The sequence below is a fragment of the Podarcis raffonei genome, chromosome 2 (assembly GCF_027172205.1).
Source record: "Podarcis raffonei isolate rPodRaf1 chromosome 2, rPodRaf1.pri, whole genome shotgun sequence".
Classification (NCBI taxonomy): Eukaryota; Metazoa; Chordata; class Lepidosauria; order Squamata; family Lacertidae; genus Podarcis; species Podarcis raffonei.
In genome coordinates, this window is record NC_070603.1 from 68,680,036 (window position 1) to 68,699,251 (window position 19,216).

Sequence of the window (19,216 nt, forward strand, 5' to 3'; positions counted from 1 at the left end):
GCAATAAGAAGCCTTCCCACTGGAAAATCTGCCATTATTCTTGCCACTAGGTGCCTACACTCCAAACAGGGACATGGGAGGATATAATGTTTTTCTTTGTACAATACTTAATCTGCCATATGCAGGATTTCCTTCAAACAGAGAGGCCATCATAGTGATGGTCATTTTGTCAGTCTAAGTATAAAAACCATATACAGTCATACCTTGGAAGTCGAACAGAACCCGTTCCAGAAGTCCGTTCGACTTCCAAAATGTTCAAAAAGCAAATTGCGGCTTCTGATTGGCTGCAGGAATCCCCATCAGACGTTTGGCTTCCAAAAATAGCTAGCAAACCAGGAGCCACAACATTCAGGAACTAAGCTGTTCGAAAACCAAGGTACGAATATATATACAGTACGTCCATTTCTCACAAATAATGTAAACAGGCACTCGCATCATCATGCACTCTCACAAGGACACACCCTGTTACATGGGAACAAGAAGAGACCTGCATTTACAGATCTTCAGGTCTGCATCCTTGCTCACAAGCTCAAATGATCAGAAATGTACGCACACACACAAATGCACATAGCTTATCTCAAATAATGCATTGTAGTGATGTGATTGCTGAGTCTGTAAGGTAATCTCCTGGCCTTGGCAAATGCACTCACTGGGTTTTTTATCTGTTGTAGTGAAATGCAAATTAAATGACATGTGGGAACACAGCAGGTCAATGTATAAACATCATTCCCTCTTTATCAACAGATTTGCTTTCTTTGACATTTTAATTCTGTCCACATTTTTTTTAAAAAAAGGATCCCCACATTGTCATTAGCTCTACTGATTAGCTCCCAGTGTCTAAGGCAGGGCCATGGATCATTAAAAGCATCTGAAATATGGGCCTTCCAGCAAGTTGTTAGTTCCGCTAGTAAATAAAAATTAAAGCTTGGGAGTATCCAGTATAAATCATTGTAAAGTACAGAACAGCCGTATTTTATCACAGTGACTCAGCGGTGTGGCTGTTCAGAGGATGATGGGTTTTAAATATAAAAGGACTAGCATGTATATAACATTTTCTGCACAGTCAGTTGGGATATAAATTTAGGGAGGGAAGCATACGTCCAGGGAAGGCAGACCAACAGAGGCTGGTATAAAGGCTGGTTAATTCATGTGTTTTTGTTCGTAAGTTGGATTGTAGCCATGCTCTGTAATAGAAATGTCAAACTCAAATATTAATGGGAAGCTATACAACTTGTCAGAATTATTGAAGGGGATGAACAGAATAATTATCTAACTCCTGCATCATCCTCATCATATTTTATTTATTTATATTTTGTGCAAACTGAAAATCTTGCTTTAAAACTTTTTGTTTGGTGTTGGGGGGAGAGAAAACTAGAATCATGTTATCCAGGATTCTGCTGACGGTGCTTTTGTATTAACATAACTGAATTGATCAATGTAGTTCACTTGGCTCAGCTCATAGACATGAGGAGATGATACTCTATGGATTAATTGTCAGAAAACCAGTGTGGGAGATCCAAAGGTTGCATACCTTTCTTGCCTAATGTAACTTTGATTATTCAAAGTTTGGAAAATAATCTTTTGATTGTAAGACACTATTCCAGATGGTCCATAACGGAACAGCAAGATTTGGGAGTTGATTTATCAGGAATGTTGAGGACAGGGAGTAAGGGCAGTGAGAGAATGTTTCCCATTTAATTGGGCAGGTAAGGCATATTCTCTACAATTTTGTCATGATGGCACCATGAACACTCCAAAAAGAGTTTTCCATAGTACCACTTTTGCATGAGCAATTAAAGCTGCTTCTTCATTCGGTGGAACACATCGGTGGCAACCTTTGACAGCAGCCATATGGAAAGAATTACTATAGAAATAAAGGGTTGCTCATTTGATGGGACACTGAGAATAGGCTGTGGGGCTACAGACAGAAAGATGTGGCTTATATTCTGTTTCATTGAGCCAGGATCTGCTGATCCTAGGATTTGAAAGCTGTTTTTGTTCAGAGGTTGTAGCATCTCACTTTGTGTTCTGTACAGATAGCAATATGGAATGGATTGCACATGTAATACCATGGGTTCTTTTCTATCCAGACACCTCTGGCAAAGTAAATCTTTGTTTGTGCCTGCTTAACAGTCTAGGGACTTGGAAGTGTTGTTTTAGATCTCACTTTGTGTGTGGAAGTAGACACATATTTATGCTAAGTACACTGTTGTTGATAAAAGCCACAATTGAAACTATGGCTCTTGCTGTCTAGGGGTTCCTGGTATGCAGAATGAGCCCATGTCAAGATCTCTATATTGGCCCTTCTAAAATCCAGTATGATTCCGAATTTGGTGTCAGTGTGGCATGACACAGTGAGGCCAATTGCATGCTGTTGCCATTACATGCCTTTACAGCCCCAAACTCTCTAAACCTCAATCATCCCCTTCTCCCTCCTGTTAGCGCCAGCAATGCATTGTTTTCAGAAGCAGTGGAGCCCAACCTATACCACTGCATGTGCTATTGAAGTTGCCTTTGGAGGTGAGGAAGGGACATAGCTCAGTGTATGCATAAAGCCCCAGGCATCTCTGGCTACAGCTGGGAGAGACCCCTGTCTGAAACCCTGGAGAGATGCTGTCAGTCAGTGTAGATAATTGTTGTTGTTTAGTCGTTTAGTCGTGTCCGACTCTTCATGACCCCATGGACCAGAGCACGCCAGTGTAGATAATACTGAGCTAGATAGACCAATGGCTTGACTTGGTATGAGATAGTTTCTTATGCTCCTATGCTCATTTTACAGCTGTTATAGAAGACTTCTCTGCATCCCAGTATGGCCAAATGCCTTGTTAGCCTTTTAGTAAGAGGGAATGAATAAACCCACAGTAAAGAAAATGGTCTGAAATTACTTACATAGCACTTTCCATGGTGAATGTTCTGCATTTGCCTTCTTATAATAACCCTATTATAATGTGAGCATTTATTACTATTCCAGTTGTACAGATTGGAAACTGAGATTGAAAGATAATGGCATGCCCAAATCCATCCAGTGAACCCTGTTGAACTGGGACTGAATCCAATTTCCTACATTCAAATCCAGCATCAACAGGAACTCATTGGCTTCCCATTTTAAATGTCCAGATAGCACCTTGAATTTAAATGGACGGAATGCACTCTTTCCTGTTTGGAAAGAGTTGTGTCTTGTTCGGTAGGTTTATTTGAATCGAGTGATTCAAGGAGTAGAATACCAACTCTGAATCATTTCATTTCACTGGAACCTTCCCCCTTCCTTTCTTTCTGATTTATCCTAAATGAGATCTTTGTTTTTCTTTAAAATCACTAGCAGGCTTCCCAATTCCAGCCAAGTAGCTTGTTTCTTCCCTGCCTACTTTTTTCTTTCTCTCTTTCTTTCTCTTTCTTTCCAAGAGTATTTTCCCAATACAAAGCCATTTTTGCACTTAGTGTTTACCGTTTGTAAAGAGACTAGGGTTTACCTTGGTACTTTAGTCGCTGGAACAGTTGAATTCTACCAGCTCTCTAGACTCTTATCCAACACCAAAGATAAACTGATGGTCCTTCCCCCACAAGAGGTCCCTGCCAGATCATGATGCCCCCTCCTTTCTTCTCAGCACCTAATTGCTGGACCAGCAGGGGTGAGCAAAGTAACCACCCAGTACGAGGTAGACGCTGTTTTTGCTTCTCGCATCGGAGCGTGATTAATATTAGTCAGCCAGATGGGTGGAGATGACAGGAATAATAAAGTAGCTCATTAGGGGAGGATGCTGGGAAGGTCAAGACAGAGCCGCGATGCATTTGTGGTGAGAAGGTTGGGAGGGGTGGATAGGGAGAAGGAGGAAAGCCCTCCTTTGGGTAAACACTGTCGAAGAAGGGAGTGAGGCGGGTGGGGGAGGGGAGAGAGAAAGGCACGCGTTGGTTCCCAAGCAGAGGAGGCAGAGGAAGGTTCCGTCTGTAGGAACCTGAGCGTGAGCCGACCCACTCCGTCAAGGAGCGCGGGGAGAGACGGGCAGGCGCGTCAGGGTTTGAGAGGAGTGATTCGAGAGGTGCCGTCGTCAGGCTGCGGGAAAGAGACAGGAGGCGGGCTTTGCGCGCAGGACTTGAGAGAGCAGCACCTCTCCGCAGCTGGCCCCGGGCTTCTGGAGCGCCGCTGGTGAGTGAGTCCGTCTGGGAGGGACAGGTGGCGTGGTGCTGAAGGGACAGCTCCCTGGGCGCGGAGGGGAAAACGGCATCCCGCAGGGGCTGAGGAAGAACCGCGAAGATCGCGGGTGGTGGTCTTAGGGAACTCGGTGGGTCCTCGGCAGCCGGTGGGGTATTCTTTCTCTAGCCACCTCTATCTGCAGCCAAGAAAGGAGGGTGGGATCTGTGTGGGCGCAGCAAGGGGCGCTACCCTACTAGGTCTCCCCGTCTGCCTTACATTCAGAAAGGAACTACGAGCGTGACCCTCTTTAAAAGAAAAGGTTGGCCTAGGGAGCCAGCTGCCCCTGCCTTCCCCTCAGTCTTCACTGCGTTTGGGGATCTGTTTTTGGGTCTTTCCCCGGAAGCACGCGCTGTGTGAGGCGGGGAGGTTTCGCGGAGGGAGCTGTCCAAGTACTGATTTGCCCTCTCAGGGCTTCGCCCACGGAGCGGAGGCTTCAGGGACTCGCCGCGGCAGGTGGCGATCTCTGCCCGCTGCCCAGCCCTGAACGTCCGAGCGGAGCCGCGGGCGCCCGCCTGTCTCCTGCTCTGCATGTTAATAACTCGGCAGTGCGGATGACGGTTGGGTAAGGTGGGGTGCGCGGGTAGAAGATTGGGGACAGCCGTGCGTTATTCGCCGCCCAGTCGGAGCGGGAAGGTTGGTACTAGGGAAGGGGGTGAACTTGGGAGTGAGGGGGTGCCATGTGGCGCTAAACCATACGCGAGCTAAGTCACATACACACATGCGTTCTTCCAGAGACGCCCGCGCTTGGTACAGGAGACCCACCTCAAGGAAATGCGGAGAGAAACCCACAAGTGGGCGCACACCCGCCCACGCCACGCCAACTCCCAGGAATCCTCGGAACCCCTCTGCGCCCATCGCCTGCCTCTGAGACTTGACTTGTCTCAGCCCCAGAGGCAGTTTCTAGCCAGCCAGGAGACTAACCCGGACCGAACCAGGACCTTGCCCGCTTTTGCAGCTGAAGCAAATCCGCCGGGGATGATCGCCAAAGCTCCATGGTCTTCTGGCCGATCGCGGTCGCACCTGATTGCGACCAAGTGGTTGGTTCCTCGCTCTCTGCCCTTGCCTGGGAGATCTCTGTTTGCTAGGCAGCCGCGCAGCTCCAGCGGTCGAGTGGGGCACAGGAGCCCTCCTCGCTCTCTGGCTCTGTGTGGGCTCTGTCGCGGGGGGGTGCTGGGGAGCATCCATCCATGTGTGCTTGAAGGGATGAAAAGCAAAGCAAGTTTTTTCGTGGCTTCCCTCCCGCTCGCTGGCGCAGGGGTCGTCATTTGGAAATGCGCGAGAGAAGGAGGTGGAGGAGGAGGAGGAGGAGGAGGAGGAGGAGGAGGAGGAGGAGGAGAAGAAGAAGAAGAAGAAGAAGAAGAAGAAGAAGAAGAAGAAGAAGAAGAAGAATTGCTAAGAGCGGGTCAAGTACCTCCTGCTCGGTCTATTAGACAGTCTCCTCTTTTCCCCACTCACCTCTCCGACAGGCTTCCAGAGAGGGACTTTGACCCTTGGCCACTCAAGTTCCACCGCTGGGAACCGAAGCAAGTTAGATTTTCGAGTCATGGTCACTGTCCCAAAGATTTGCGCTTGCCTTCCTTAATGCGCCGGCAACCCGAAGACTCCTGTGGTTGGTGGTCTCCCCGCGCCCTTAGCTCGGGCTGGGTCCCTTTCATGTCCTTCCGGAAGCAGCTGGGGCTCCTCTGCTAGCGGTTGGTACAGCCGCAGCTCCGCTCTGCTTCCCCTCTTCGGGATCTTTAGAAACTCAGCGGAGGGCAGTAAAGCGTGCAAAGGCAGGGCAAACTCGACGGGCTGCATTCATTCATCCCCGGGGCAAGCAGGGCTGCCGGAGTTCCTGGCTAAATGCACCAGGTGCCAGAACAAACAGCCCCAGAAGGCAGATATGCTAACCAGCAAAGGATTCCCTTTTCACACACACACAAACACGCACGCACGCAGTTTTTTACACACTGTGTATCTCAGGCACACGCAGGCATTACAAACACTTTGCAGGGACTGATCCCTAGGAATCCGCTTAAGCCCAGGTTCCCATTTAGGTGCATTCAGGTTAATTGGACTAGGTCGTTTTAATTCCAGGGAATTAAAAGTGTGTGGAATGTTTTTGTGCACATACACAGAAAGGCAATTTTCACACACATGGCATTTAAATAACCTTTGAGACTTTTCTTTTCTTGAAAAAAATGAAAAAATGATGCAAGCAATACTTATGAAAATGTCCATTAAATCATACATTTGACTCACAATATCAAGCAGAAACATCCCTAGCTATATCTCTCCAGTCTTTCTCACTCTCTCCGGGCTGCTTGTTCCATTTTATTTCGCCTAGTTCTTTCCCCCAGCACGCATAATCCTCTGCATAATTTCCTTGAAAAAAGAAACATCTCACAAATGCACATCTAATGCAGACATAATTCTTCAACCATTTCAGCCCCCCTCTCTTCAACATCAAGATGCCATTGTTCCACACAGTGCACAACAAATGACATCCTATGAACACAGCTGCCATACAACACAGAAGTGTTACATTTTGTGTGCATGTAGTCCCATGGAATGCAATGCTGCACATCTCAGTCATACACATCCTGTTTTCTGTGGCTTCCAATGCGCAGGGACACTCCATGTACCTCCAGTGTCAAAGTCAATTAATATAACCTCATCTAACACCTAACTCCTTTGCATTGTTTTAAATTCTCTCATGCATGCTTCCTCACATGTCCTATGGTGCATAATTTACAGGAGGTATACAACTGCTGTTTTTATATAATGCTGCATACATCTTTCTTCCACTCACTCTTGACATGTCATGCACCACTCTTGGAATATGTGTGATATGCCATTAGCCACTTTTGCTGTTTAACAGCTATCGGGCACCTTTTGGCATCTGGGCACTGTGTAGGATCCTTGTGTCACTTGTGAAACTCTGGCTTACCACTCTTAATTTTTGGGGTGTGGGGAGAAGTCCTGGGGCTCAAACCTACCTGGAATCTCTACTTTCTAGTCTAGAAGTCCTTCCCCTGTAATTCTGGAGATACAGCGGGGGCCTGTGGTCACTTAGAGCTGGTTCAGACGTGATAGCAAGTGCTGACACTTACGCTTCAGTTTTTCATGCACCCACATTGGTTTTCTGTGCATGCACTTGTCAGCAGTTGCTGTAACATCAGTTGTGGTTTTGTGTTCTGTTCATGCTCAGAGACCCTCTCTCCTTAATTACATCTTCTAGAGCTTCAGCCCCAGCACTGAATATGGGATTTGAAGCTCAGCCTAGCGAGTCCTTACTTAAACTAAGGATCATGTCTCTAGCTCCATCTTCCACCTGCCTCAATTTCCCTTCTCTCTCCCTCTCTCTTTTACACACACACACACACACACACACACACACCTAATAATAATAATAATAATAATAATAATAATAATAATAATAATAATTTATTATTTATTATTTATATCCCGCCTATCTGGCTGAGTTTCCCCAGCCACTCTGGGCGGCTCCCAATCAAATGTTAAAAACAGTACAGCATTAAATATTAAAAACTTCCCTGAACAGGGCTGCCTTCAGATATACTATAATATAATCATTTATTTGGTGTAGTTTCTGTAATAGTTTCTCTGTTACACATCCTGTTTGTCAATGTAGAATCTCCACTCTTCATGCACCATTTACATGCATGTGTGTTTGTATTTCCATATACCACCACCTGGATACATTATTAAATACACATTATGGCTCCATCACACCTGGCCATATGCTTGTCTCCCAAAATGTAAACAAAGCAAGCTTATTTAATATAGTCTCATCCTAGATTACTCATGTGATGCAAACCACAAACACTAGTCACAGCTTGGCTGGTGACTCTTTCCAAAAGTAGTTGATTGTGTCTTTGTTTCATTTACCATCCTTTAACTTCTATCTGTAGAGAATCAGGCTGACAGTGAGATCACTTCTCATTAGTGGCTGAATTAAGGTGCATAAAGGGAGGATTAAAATTAATTTAAGAATAGCCCTGCCAGATCAGTCCAGTTGTCCATCTAGTCTAGCATTCTGTTCTCATGGTGGCCAGCTAGATTTCCATGTGAAGCGCACAAGCAGTACCTGAGCACAGCAGCACCCTCCCCTCTTATGATTTCCAACAACTCCTCTGTACTGGGGACAGTAGCAGTCGATGGGCAACAGCTGTGGCAGCTGAAATAAGGCAAATTCAAAGGAACCAGTCAGCTGTGGATTAAAGAGCTGAACTTAAAATAATGTGACTAGTCTTCTTTCTAAAAGAGGGAGCCTGCATCCAGGTCCAAGTGGGTCAAGAATTTGTTTTTCCTATTCTGTCCATCCTGTTAAAGAGAAGGACAAGGACGGACTCACTCACTTGCAAGACACTCTCTTACGGAGAGTGCATCTGTTGGTGGTTGGACAGACCTGTCCTTAGAACAAAACAAAAAAGAATTCTACAAGGTGGTTTGCCAAATTAACATGTTTTGGTATGGTAGTTGAACATTTTTAGTGTAAGCATAGTACTTATTGCCTTTCTCCTTTGTAACTTTTTGCTGAACTTGGTGTTTGGTGCAATGCGGTGTGCCAAACAACCTCAGATCTACCTATGCTGGAAATTCAAATCTTTCTGGCTTCTTAAGCTCTCTTCCTAGAGCACCGAGATGAAAGATTCCTTAAGAAGTCTGGGCAGGTGCTGAAGGGCGACATTCCTGGTGGTTCCTTGGGGATTAAAGATTAGACCCAGACCACTGTGGGGCTGGTTTCCAAACGGAGTCTCTCCTCCCACACCATTTTGCAACTTGTGCAGTGTGACCAGATGGTGCTTCTTACTCTTATGAGCCCTATTTAGCTGAGCTCAAAGGCTCACAGAATGTCATGAGGTTATAGAATCATGGGATTTTAGAGCTGGAAGGAACCTTGGTGGCTATCTAGTCCAACCCCAAAGTGCAGATTTTCACATCATCCTGGATTTCCAGTTTTTACAAAGGTTAATTTGCACAGCCATTGTGCATGTGGTGGCTGAAAGAAATCCACTTGAGATAGTTCAAAGGTGGGTTGTCCACCCAGGATGAACTGTTCACATGCACAGGCATCTGTATTGACACAATTTTATATTGATTTTACACCACACTGAAAACCACTCTCAATAGGAATCTGCGGCAGAATGTGAAACATACAACCCTGGTGTGATGGTACCTTCGCATTGCATAAAAGCCACAGGCAGGTAGCAAGGATCGCTAGGAATTTTATGATGTTTTCCACCCATCACCATTTGCCTGATGGTCCTGTGAACTGACCCTCAGGCTACTCCTTCACATGCACCTTCGTGCTTTTCCCCTGCCCCCCTCCCCCATTTTGGAATTTTAGTGGCCTTAATCCATGTATGCGCAGACACACACAAAATGAAGCTTAGGAGACAGTGGAGCAATTCTAAACAGAGGAAGGGAATGTGAGAGGGTCTCTTTCTCTATAAATTGTGGGGGAGGAAGAGAGCTTGCTGTGCTTGAGATAATCGGCGTGGGAGAAACTGTGGGTGTGTATGTCTCTATACGTGTCCATTTTATGTGAGAGAGCCTGAACATATGGCTTTTGGTAGACTCTGTGTGGGTGGGTGGAAGAGAGGGAATTGCATTGTTGGAAAAGAATATATATTTTGAGGCAGAGAATACAATTATTATAAGGAGAGCCTGGTGGCCTGTGCATGACAGTGAGGATGTGTGTGCATGTGTGTTTGTATGAGAAAGAGAGAAAGGACGTATGTGTATGAGAGAGAAAAACTGTGTGTGGGATATAATGTGGACTCCACACTATTTGATGCAGGTGGTGTGTTTAGAAACTTTTTACATCTGAAGGCTTCTTTGTGCAGGATGCTTTTTGATGTAATTTACCTCCCCATTGGAAAAACCATAAGGAACTCATCACTTGCAAAGTGTGGCACATGTACCTGTTTTGCCACAACTATCTGACCTGGGAAACTGATGACAGCAGTTTCCTCTTTCCATACTTGCAGCAAATTACAGTGGTACCTTGGGTTAAGTACTTAATTCATTCTGGAGGTCCGTTCTTAACCTGAAACAGTTCTTAACCTGAAGCACCACCTTAGCTAATGGGGCCTCCTGCTGCTGCTGCTGCTGCTGCTGCTGCCACGCCACCGGAGCATGATTTCTGTTCTCATCCTGAAGCAAAGTTCTTAACCCGAGGTACTATTTCTGGGTTAGCGGAGTCTGTAACCTGAAGCGTCTGTAACCCGAGGTACCACTGTAATGCTCACCTCCCACTTTGCAAGTGCTGATGTCCTTACAAGTATTGCTCATTCCATTTGTTACCAGCCCTTCACCATAATGTCCTAGTAATTTAAAATATACAAGTAAAAACAGTCTGAGACAAATTACAGCCACATTAATGGGGTCGGTCCTGCAAATATCACTCTTAGGGTTCAAAGGTCAGGGTAAAAACTGCATAATGAAGGTGCCAGGTGGATGGGGAGGTTGAAATCTGAGCCCTAAGGACTGCCACAGAGAATGCCCTCTCCTAGGTTGACACACACACACACACACACACACACACACACACACAACCAACTGAGGGTGGTAGAACTATGAAAGGACTCTCTCTGCTGGTTTTAACACCCAGAAGGGGTTTATGTTTATTATTCTAAGTGTGTGTGGTCTTTGGGGGCCTAACCTGATGTGACTGTTAAACTTATCTTTGCATTCCCAGCAGGCATGGAGGGAGAATTAAACCCTTTCTTCTCTTTCTCTTAAGGAAAACATCTCCCCTTAAGCTAGTATTTATCTGAGGGGAAATCCTCCCGCTGACACCAACAAAAGCTTCCTTCCCAAAGCAAATACCAGCTTTGGAGGAAGGGGGTTCCCCAAGACTGCAGTAAGGGAGGAAAGTGTTAAAAATTCCACCTGCACCAGCTGTGATCCTGTTAATGATCAACGCATATCCACCCAACTGGTGCTGTATGCATCTTTTAAAAGACCTGCATGTTTAATACAGATTCACTTAAGTCACATCTAGTTAGTCCAGGGCCAGCACAATACAGTGGTACTTTGGGTTAAGAACTTAATTTGTTCTGGAGGTCCGTTCTTAACCTGAAACTGTTCTTAACCTGAGGTACCAGGTGTGCAGGAGTGCTCTGATGGTGTTTCCTGCTTGGCAGGGGGTTGGACTCGATGGCCCTTGTGGTCTCTTCCAACTCTATGATTCTATGATTCTATGATTCTACCACTGTAAATAATGGGACCTCCAACTGCTGCTGCATGATTTCTGTTCTCATCCTGAAGTAAAGTTCTTAACCTGAGGTACTATTTCTGGGTTAGTGGGGTCTGTAACCTGAAGCATCTGTAACCCGAGGTACCACTGTACATTTTGCTACCTGAGATAAAGGACAAGATGGCACACACCCAACCTAATTTCATGAACTGACTGTTGAATCTTAATTTCAATATCGGCAATAGGCTTCTGTCTTCCACCACACCTGAGGGCAGGAGTTATAAGGGTCCAAGTCAGGTCCTGTGGCACACACAACACACAGCTCCGTCCCCCAGAATTAGGGTACTGCCAGGAGGCTTTCTCCACTGTCCCCCATTCTAGCATTTGCTGCCTGACACAGTCACCTCACTCTGCCTAATGACAGGACCGGCCCTGAATTTGGCCCGGAGTATGTGACTATTTTCTCAAAACCTTTTTCTGGGAGTCTCTTAACATGGTGTGTGTGGGTGAGAGAGAGAGAGATTGTATATTCAGCAGAGCAATGCAAATAAAGAGCTCAGTGATGCTAACTTCTGAATGTCTTTGAAGAACCAGAGACAGCCAGAGTATCTTCTTTGTCCAGAGGCCAGAGCAATTGGCATTATTGTCAGGTCTGCACAGGGGCTACACTGTCACTGCCCTACACAGGGTTCAAGCTGTTAACTCCGCAGATGGGACTCCATATGGCACTTGGTTGGGAGGTTGAGGTTGGGAGGTTGGGTATTTGTTTTGTTGGAAACCTGCACCTTACCATTCTGCTGCAGTGATCTGAGATGTTACTTCTGCTTGTGTCCAAGCAAAATACTCAGTGCAAGGGGGGAGGTTTTTACAATATTTCTTAGCATTGCACAATCCCCTGATTTTACCATGATGAACAGTCATTGGACTTCAATTCCCATTCATTCCTGTGTATATGTAACTGTTGCCTTCTCACTCCATTTTGTGCGCATAATGAAGTATCAGCAGGGAAAGCCAGTTTGGTTTTGATGGAGCAATGACATTCTACCGGGGTGATCTGGGCTCAAATCCCATTAACATTAGTAGGCTCATCAGATGGCCTTTTGCGAGTTGTTGTCTCTCAGCCTCTATTTCCCAAATGTATAAGAATGTAAGAGAAGCCCTGCTGGATCCCACCCATGGAACATCTAGTCCAGCATCCTGTTCTCACAGTGGTCAACCACAAGCAGGATTTGAGCACAAGAGCACTCTTCTCTGCTGCAGTTTCCAGCAACTGGTTTTCAGAAGCATTGCTGCCTTTGACCATGGAGGCAGAGTATAGCCATCATGGCTATTAGCCATTGATATCTTTATCCTCCGTGAATTTGTCCAGCCCTCTTTTGAAGCCGTCCAAGTAGATAAAGATACTTGTGAACTTCAACAGTATGAAAAATGTGACAAGGATTGTAAAGCACTTTGACATGAAAAGTGATATAGATGGTGGCGGTGGAGAAGAAGACTCTTGCCTTGTAAATCACATCGCAAATGAAATGAGTGCCACCTCTGAAAATTCACGGGGCTTATTGTCTTCCCCTTACAGTGGATAATAAGGCTACTTGTATAAAACAGTTTTTGCCTTATAGGGGACCGTGTTGGCCTAGTAATATTTAAGATGGGCAAGCTGGTTTATTTATATCACTTTGGGGGAAAGTTTTTTGTATTTTGCTTTAAACAGTTGGGGAGGGCGGTCTACCTTGTTTCTATGAGGAATGTAACCTTGTTTCTCCAGCAATGCCAGACAGTTTGTAATCTAACTAAAGTGCCTGCTTGCTGTTCAACCCCATTTCTTTCTGAAAAACTGTTTAGCTGAACCAATCTCATGTTGACTGGTTGACTTTGGGTTAGAGGGGTGGGAGTTGATCTTGGAACGCTTGAACCCTCAGGAAAGTTCTGTATAGCTCACAGTCCCATGTTTCCCATGTCTTGAATACTAGTCCAAAAAATGATAGCCCCTACAACCCCTGTGTTTTTCCCTTCTAGAATGCATCATTAATTGCTTTATTATGAATTTTAATTTGTATTGCTTTCTCTTTTCTGCAAGTTGCAAGATGGAAACACTGCTGGTTGCAAGGGGAGGGGGGTTGTAGCCAGCCAGATGGTCTGTAGGCTAGAAACATGATCAGCCAGTTTTATTCTGCATTGGTGGGCAGTTGTCATGGATGAGCTCATCAGCCTTTTCCACCTCCAATGGCTGTGGTTCCTGTGCTTATTATTATTACTAGCCTTTATCTATTACTGGATGGGAGTTTTCCAGCAGGCCTCGTTTTCCAAGCCTCATTTACCCCAATGCATACTCACACCTCTTGCACCACATGCTTTACAATAGAGAGGATGTTCCACCTTTGAGATCTCCTCCTGCCTCCTAATGTTGGAATTAATTTTTCCATAGAAAGTGATTCCACCCACTTCTAAAGCTGTGGTTCTAAAAGAAATTCATCTGCAATTTTGCAATTGCAAATGTTTTTAACCCAGAATGAATAAATAAATGTATACCAGCAGGACTGCTCCAAAATGAAATGGCTGGAGGACTATCACTTAATAAAGGTAAAGGGACCCCTGACAATTAAGTCCGGTTGCAAACAACTCTGGGGTTGCAGCACTCATCTCGCTTTACAGGCCGAGGGAGCCGGCGTTTGTCCACTTCCACAGACGGTTTTTCCAGGTCATGCGGCCAGCATGACTAAGCCGCTTCTGGTGAAACCAGAGCAGCGCACAGAAACACCATTTACCTTCCCGCCGGAGAGGTACCTATTTATTTACTTGCACTGCGTGCTTTAGAATTGCTAGGTTGGCAGGAGCTGGGACCGAACAACGGGAGCTCACCCCGTCGCAGGGATTCAAATCGCCGACCAGCAAGCCCAAGCGGCACAGTGGTTTAACCCACAGCACCACCTTAATGATAACTTGGATTTCTTGAAGAGATCTTGCTTCCTCCCATCCCTGGGAGTTGTCACACCCCTCTCAAAAGGAAGAGTTGTAGCTCAGTGGTAATGCATTTGCCTTGTATGCCAAAGGTTCGATCTTTGGTATCCCTGCTTGGGCTGCAGCGGCGGAGCATATGCCCACACTGTCCGGGGTGAGCACATGGGGCACACCCCCAAGGGGGTGGAGCGCAGAGGGCGCCCTCCCACGTGCCACAGTTCAGGGTAGGAGGGGGTGGGGAAGCTGTTGCTCACTCTCCTCCTCTCCTCCAGGTCAGGCCTGACCCGGCAGCAGAGCTGCTATGGCCAGGCCGTGGCCGAGGAAAGCAGGTGGCAGCTTTGCCACTCACTCTCCCCCTTGCTCTCCACTACCAGGTCAGACGTGACCTGGTGGCAGAGCTACTGCAGCTGACCGCGTGGTGCCTCGCTGCCAAGGAAGGTGGGCAGCAGCATTGCCGCTGCCTCTCCTGCTCTCTGCCATCAGGTCAGAAGAGTTGCTGCCGCCAGGTGCCAGGTGTGCCACGGTCAAGGAAGGTGGGCAGCAGCACTGCTGCCCACTCACCTGCTCTTCTCCCCTTGTTCAGGGTGGAGTTGCACAAGTGCTGCAGCCAAGGCACAGCTCCTTCTGGCATGGAGCCAGGCTACAATGAAGGAGCCTGCTGTGGGGGCGCCTGTTTGTGCCCCCTCTCAAAATTGCACCTGGGGCCATGGCACCCACAGCACACACACACACACACACCCCACACACTCTCTGTTGGGCTGGAAATGTCCCCAGTCTGAATGCCAGGTGAGCAATTGCTGTTCATTGTGGGGCTATACCCAGCTAGATGGACCTATGGTCTGCCTTAGTAATGAACAGCGTCCTCAGTGTTCCTAAATGAGTTTCACCCTCTTTGATCTGACTGTGCCAAAGCGTAGCATCAGAACTCAAGAGGGGAGAAGTGCCAATGGGCTAGAGGTACAAGCACTGCTTCTGCAATGGGCTTTGAGAGCCCTGCGGGGAGGAGCGAACTCAAGTTATGTGCAAAGCAGAGAAATACCTCTCATCCTGCTTACAAGCTATTTATCTCCCGCTACCGAGGCCACAGCAGTGTTCTCTGCCTTGCCAAAATGAACTTAATTATCAAGAAGCAACAGTGGCTAATTTATGTGAGACGGGGCAGGATCAATCGAGTGGGGATGCCACCTGATTAGCTGGCAGAAGCGGGAAACACACACACATGCACAGACGATTCCCAATGAGATCTGTAGAGAGAGGTTCTTATTTTCTGTTTCAGTGGCAAATGCACACAGTTAAAGATACAGATACCTCACCCCAGCACGCCCCAGCAATTACGGGCTTAGACAGGTTGGAGTGACTTGTCGACGCAACATCGCAGAGATTGGGTAGTTACTGCAGCAACCCACGTCTAGCAGTGTGACAGGCTGAGGAAGATATCCCAACAATCCCATGCTTTTCAAGATTAGGGCAAATGAGCCAGGTTAAGCTCCGCCAAATCAGTTTCTTTCATCATCAGGTTAGTGCTTGTTACTATGGAGCCACACTAGTTTTGGAGTAACATATAACTCTTAATCAAGCTTCCTATAACTGGAATAGGAGCTGCTCCAAGCAAATGGATCTACATTGTAGCTCTTATTGTTTAAAGCTGCTGATATGTTTTTTTTCTGAGAAAGGAAGTGTGCTCCCAAGAGCTGAGTATCATGCGAATTTTGACTGTCCGTATGAGCTCTATGCTCCTCTGGACCAGGGGTAGGCAACCTAAGGCCCTTGGGCCAGATGTGGCCCAATCGCCTTCTCAATGCAGCCCACGGATGGCCTGGGAATCAGCGTGTTTTTACATGAGTAGAATGTGTGCTTTTATTTAAAATGCATCTCTGGGTTATTTGTGGGGCATAGGAATTCGTTCATTTCCCCCCAAAAAATATAGTCCGGCCCACCACATGGTCAAAGGAATGGTGGACCTGCCCATGGCTGAAAAAGGTTGCTGACCCCTGCTCTGGAGTCACCACTCCATAGCAATGTCACTGGAGCAAAGCTGGTGGTCTGCAAAATGAATCATGTAAGCACAATGATTGCCAAACTAATCCCACTAGTTTGACCAGTGAGGCATTACAAATGTGTTGGGTTCAGCTCCTTTGTCTATTAGGAATCAGGGGCTGGTGATGTATTTATTTAACTATACAGAACTGCTTTGCATCAGAGTCACTGGAGACTAAAGATTAGGATTGGTTGTGTTTAAAGTGTCTGTGAATAAGATCCTAATTTGAAATGCATTGGGCTTAAGAAAGTGCACTGCTGCATGCATCGAGAGATTTTTCTCTTCTTTCTCATAGTTATGGGTGTGAGCATCAATAAATTGGCTGATAAGCTGTCTCCTACTATACACTAATATATGAAGAGTTATTCAGCGTATAACAAATCCTTAAGCTCTAGTATTCAACTGCATGAACTTCTGAGACTCTCACACCTGGAGTTCTGTGATGGTAGGAATGCCACCCCACTCACCATTACCTTAATCCTCCTAATCGAACTGAACAGGTAAAAAAAAATGATTCTACCTTGCTTGCTTAAAGAAATCTTAGCAGAATGAACTCCTAAGGAGGGAAGGAACTGGATCTCCCTTCATTCCTTTTCAAATTCCATTGTGTATGAATCATTGCCATAATAGCAGGGCATGCTTTGGCTTACAGCCAAAATCCTTGTTCATGTCCCATCAGCTCAAGATGCATTGCATATTGGCAGCTGTTTCCAGGCTGCTCCAACTCATGTCCTCAAAGCTATATTCCTAGAATGAGCTGATCTTTGGCTGGCTGGACCAGAAGGCAAAAAACGTGCTTACTAAAGTAGCCTCACTCAGATAACGCAGTTACACCAGGGTCCCACCTCCTGAGTGTAAAGGCCCAATCAGTGAGTGCTTCTGAGCTCCTTGGAGGAAGGACAACACAAGAGCCCACATGAAACAAAGCCTTATGAGGAACAGTTGGAGAAACTGGGTATGTTTAGCCTGGAAAAGAGGAGACTGAGAGCGGATATGATAGTCATATTCAGATATCTGAAGGGCTGTCACATGGAAGAGGGAGCAAGCTTGTTTTCTCCTGTTCTAGAGAGTAGGACTCAAACCAATGGCTTCAAGTTACATGAAAGGAGATTCTGGAAGTGGAACAGTCTCTGAGGTTTTTAAGCAGAGGTTAGATAGCCATCTGTCATGGATGCTTTAGCTGAGATTCCTGCATTGCAGGGGATTGGACTAGATGACCCTTGGGGTACCTTCCAACTCTACAAGTTGATGATTCTGTGATTCTATGGTGCAGTGGAAAGAATGCTGGGCAAGAACCTGGGTGACCCACAGGGTGACCTTGGGCTAGTCGTTTTCTCTCAGCCTACGTCACCAGGTTGCTCTGAGGATAAAATGGGAAGGGGAGAACCATGTAGACCACCTTGAGCTTCTTGGAGAAAAGTGGCCTCTCGATGTGGTGGTGGTGGTGTAATAAATCAAAGAACGATGGGACAGATGAGGTCTTGTGGGCAATCTAGTCCGGGTCCCTTCTTGACATAGATAATCCAAAGCTAGAGCATCCCTAAGAGATGGCTGCCCCAGCCTTTGCTTGAAGACCTTCAATGAGGAAGAGATCTCTACCCACCCCTCTAGGTCATTGGTTCCATTATCAAACTGCTCTTACCATCAGCAAGTTTTTTCCTAAAGTTCTACCAAATTCTGCCCGTAGAATAAACAAACCCACACAAAACCCACAAAGTGTTGGATCTTTCCTCAATAATCACCAGAGTGGCCATAAAATGTAGAAGTACCAGTCAAGTTTACTGCTGAGGACTAAGTGCACAAGCATTGCCTACTCAGACACTTTCTGGTCTTTTACAAGCATACGCTTTAAGTCTTCCCGGGGGACCGGATTTTGCAACTAAATGTACCTCATTCTCTGGAGAATGTTCCTGATAAATGTTTCCATTGTGAGTTTAATATTCCCGTGGCTCCTTGCTGAAAGATGGTAAGCCAAAGACTGAAGAAGTTACTCAGTAGGAATGCTGTTGATGGGGATTTAAATAGAGCAGGGTAAGTATGTTCACTATCAATGGAGATGATTTTGTACCTCAGAGTGGTGACCAGTGACTGGTGGCAGAAGGAACCTTCAAACGATTGGGGAATTAAGCAGGACTTTGTATCAAATGTTGATACAGATCCTTATCCTGAGAGAAAGAAAGACAATGACTGTATACAACTTTAAAGTCTCACATCAAATGTAACTGATCCATAAGAATGACTCTTTTATCTGAAAAGAGAGACGATTTATATACTTCTGTAACCCAAGAAAATATTTAATAAAAAAGATTTTTTTAAAAAGAAATTAGATGTAGTATTAAGATTTGGCAGTGGTGCAGGAATATTGCTATTAGTTTTCAGGTTTCCCCCCAAAAAATTAAAGGCAGAGGCACTACATTTGAGATTTGCATGGGAGCCCCACTATCTGTCTCTTAAGGGAGGCTGTGCCTTGATTCTCTATGTGTGTGGACAGGCTGCAGTGACTCAGTGGTGAGAAGGAAACACTTTGTACATGTTCAGAGATACCTTTCCTCGCAAATATAATACTAGTTGTGCCTGTTCCTTTAAAGAAGAGGCACGGCCTCAGGTTTGTGCTGGTAGTACTAAATGGGTCCACTTAAGTAAGTCGAATGTAAGTTGTCTGATACAGAGTCAGAGCTCTCATCCATCCAGCTCAGCAGCATCTTCCCTGACTGGCAGTGTCCACCCAGTGTTTCAGACTGGAGTGTTTCCCAACCCTTCCTAGTAATGCCATGAATTGAACCTGGGACCTTCTGCATGCAGAGCATGTGCTATTGGCCCT

General features: G+C 46.0%; 1 protein-coding gene across 4 annotated transcripts in view; it reads left to right on the forward strand.

The window, feature by feature from the left end:
* The window catches only part of CPLX2 (complexin 2), a 112,765-nt gene that overhangs the window by 78,559 nt on the left and 14,990 nt on the right, over nucleotides 1-19,216 (forward strand). The window contains exon 1 of one of the 4 annotated variants that reach the window (XM_053377159.1): nucleotides 3,695-3,794. The exons of 2 other annotated variants lie outside the window; for them this stretch is intronic. The gene's annotated coding sequence lies outside the window, so the exon portion shown is untranslated. Of the gene's footprint in view, nucleotides 1-3,694; nucleotides 3,795-3,829; nucleotides 4,145-19,216 lie in introns of those variants that run through there. One more of the 4 variants, XM_053377154.1, reaches the window with a different exon arrangement.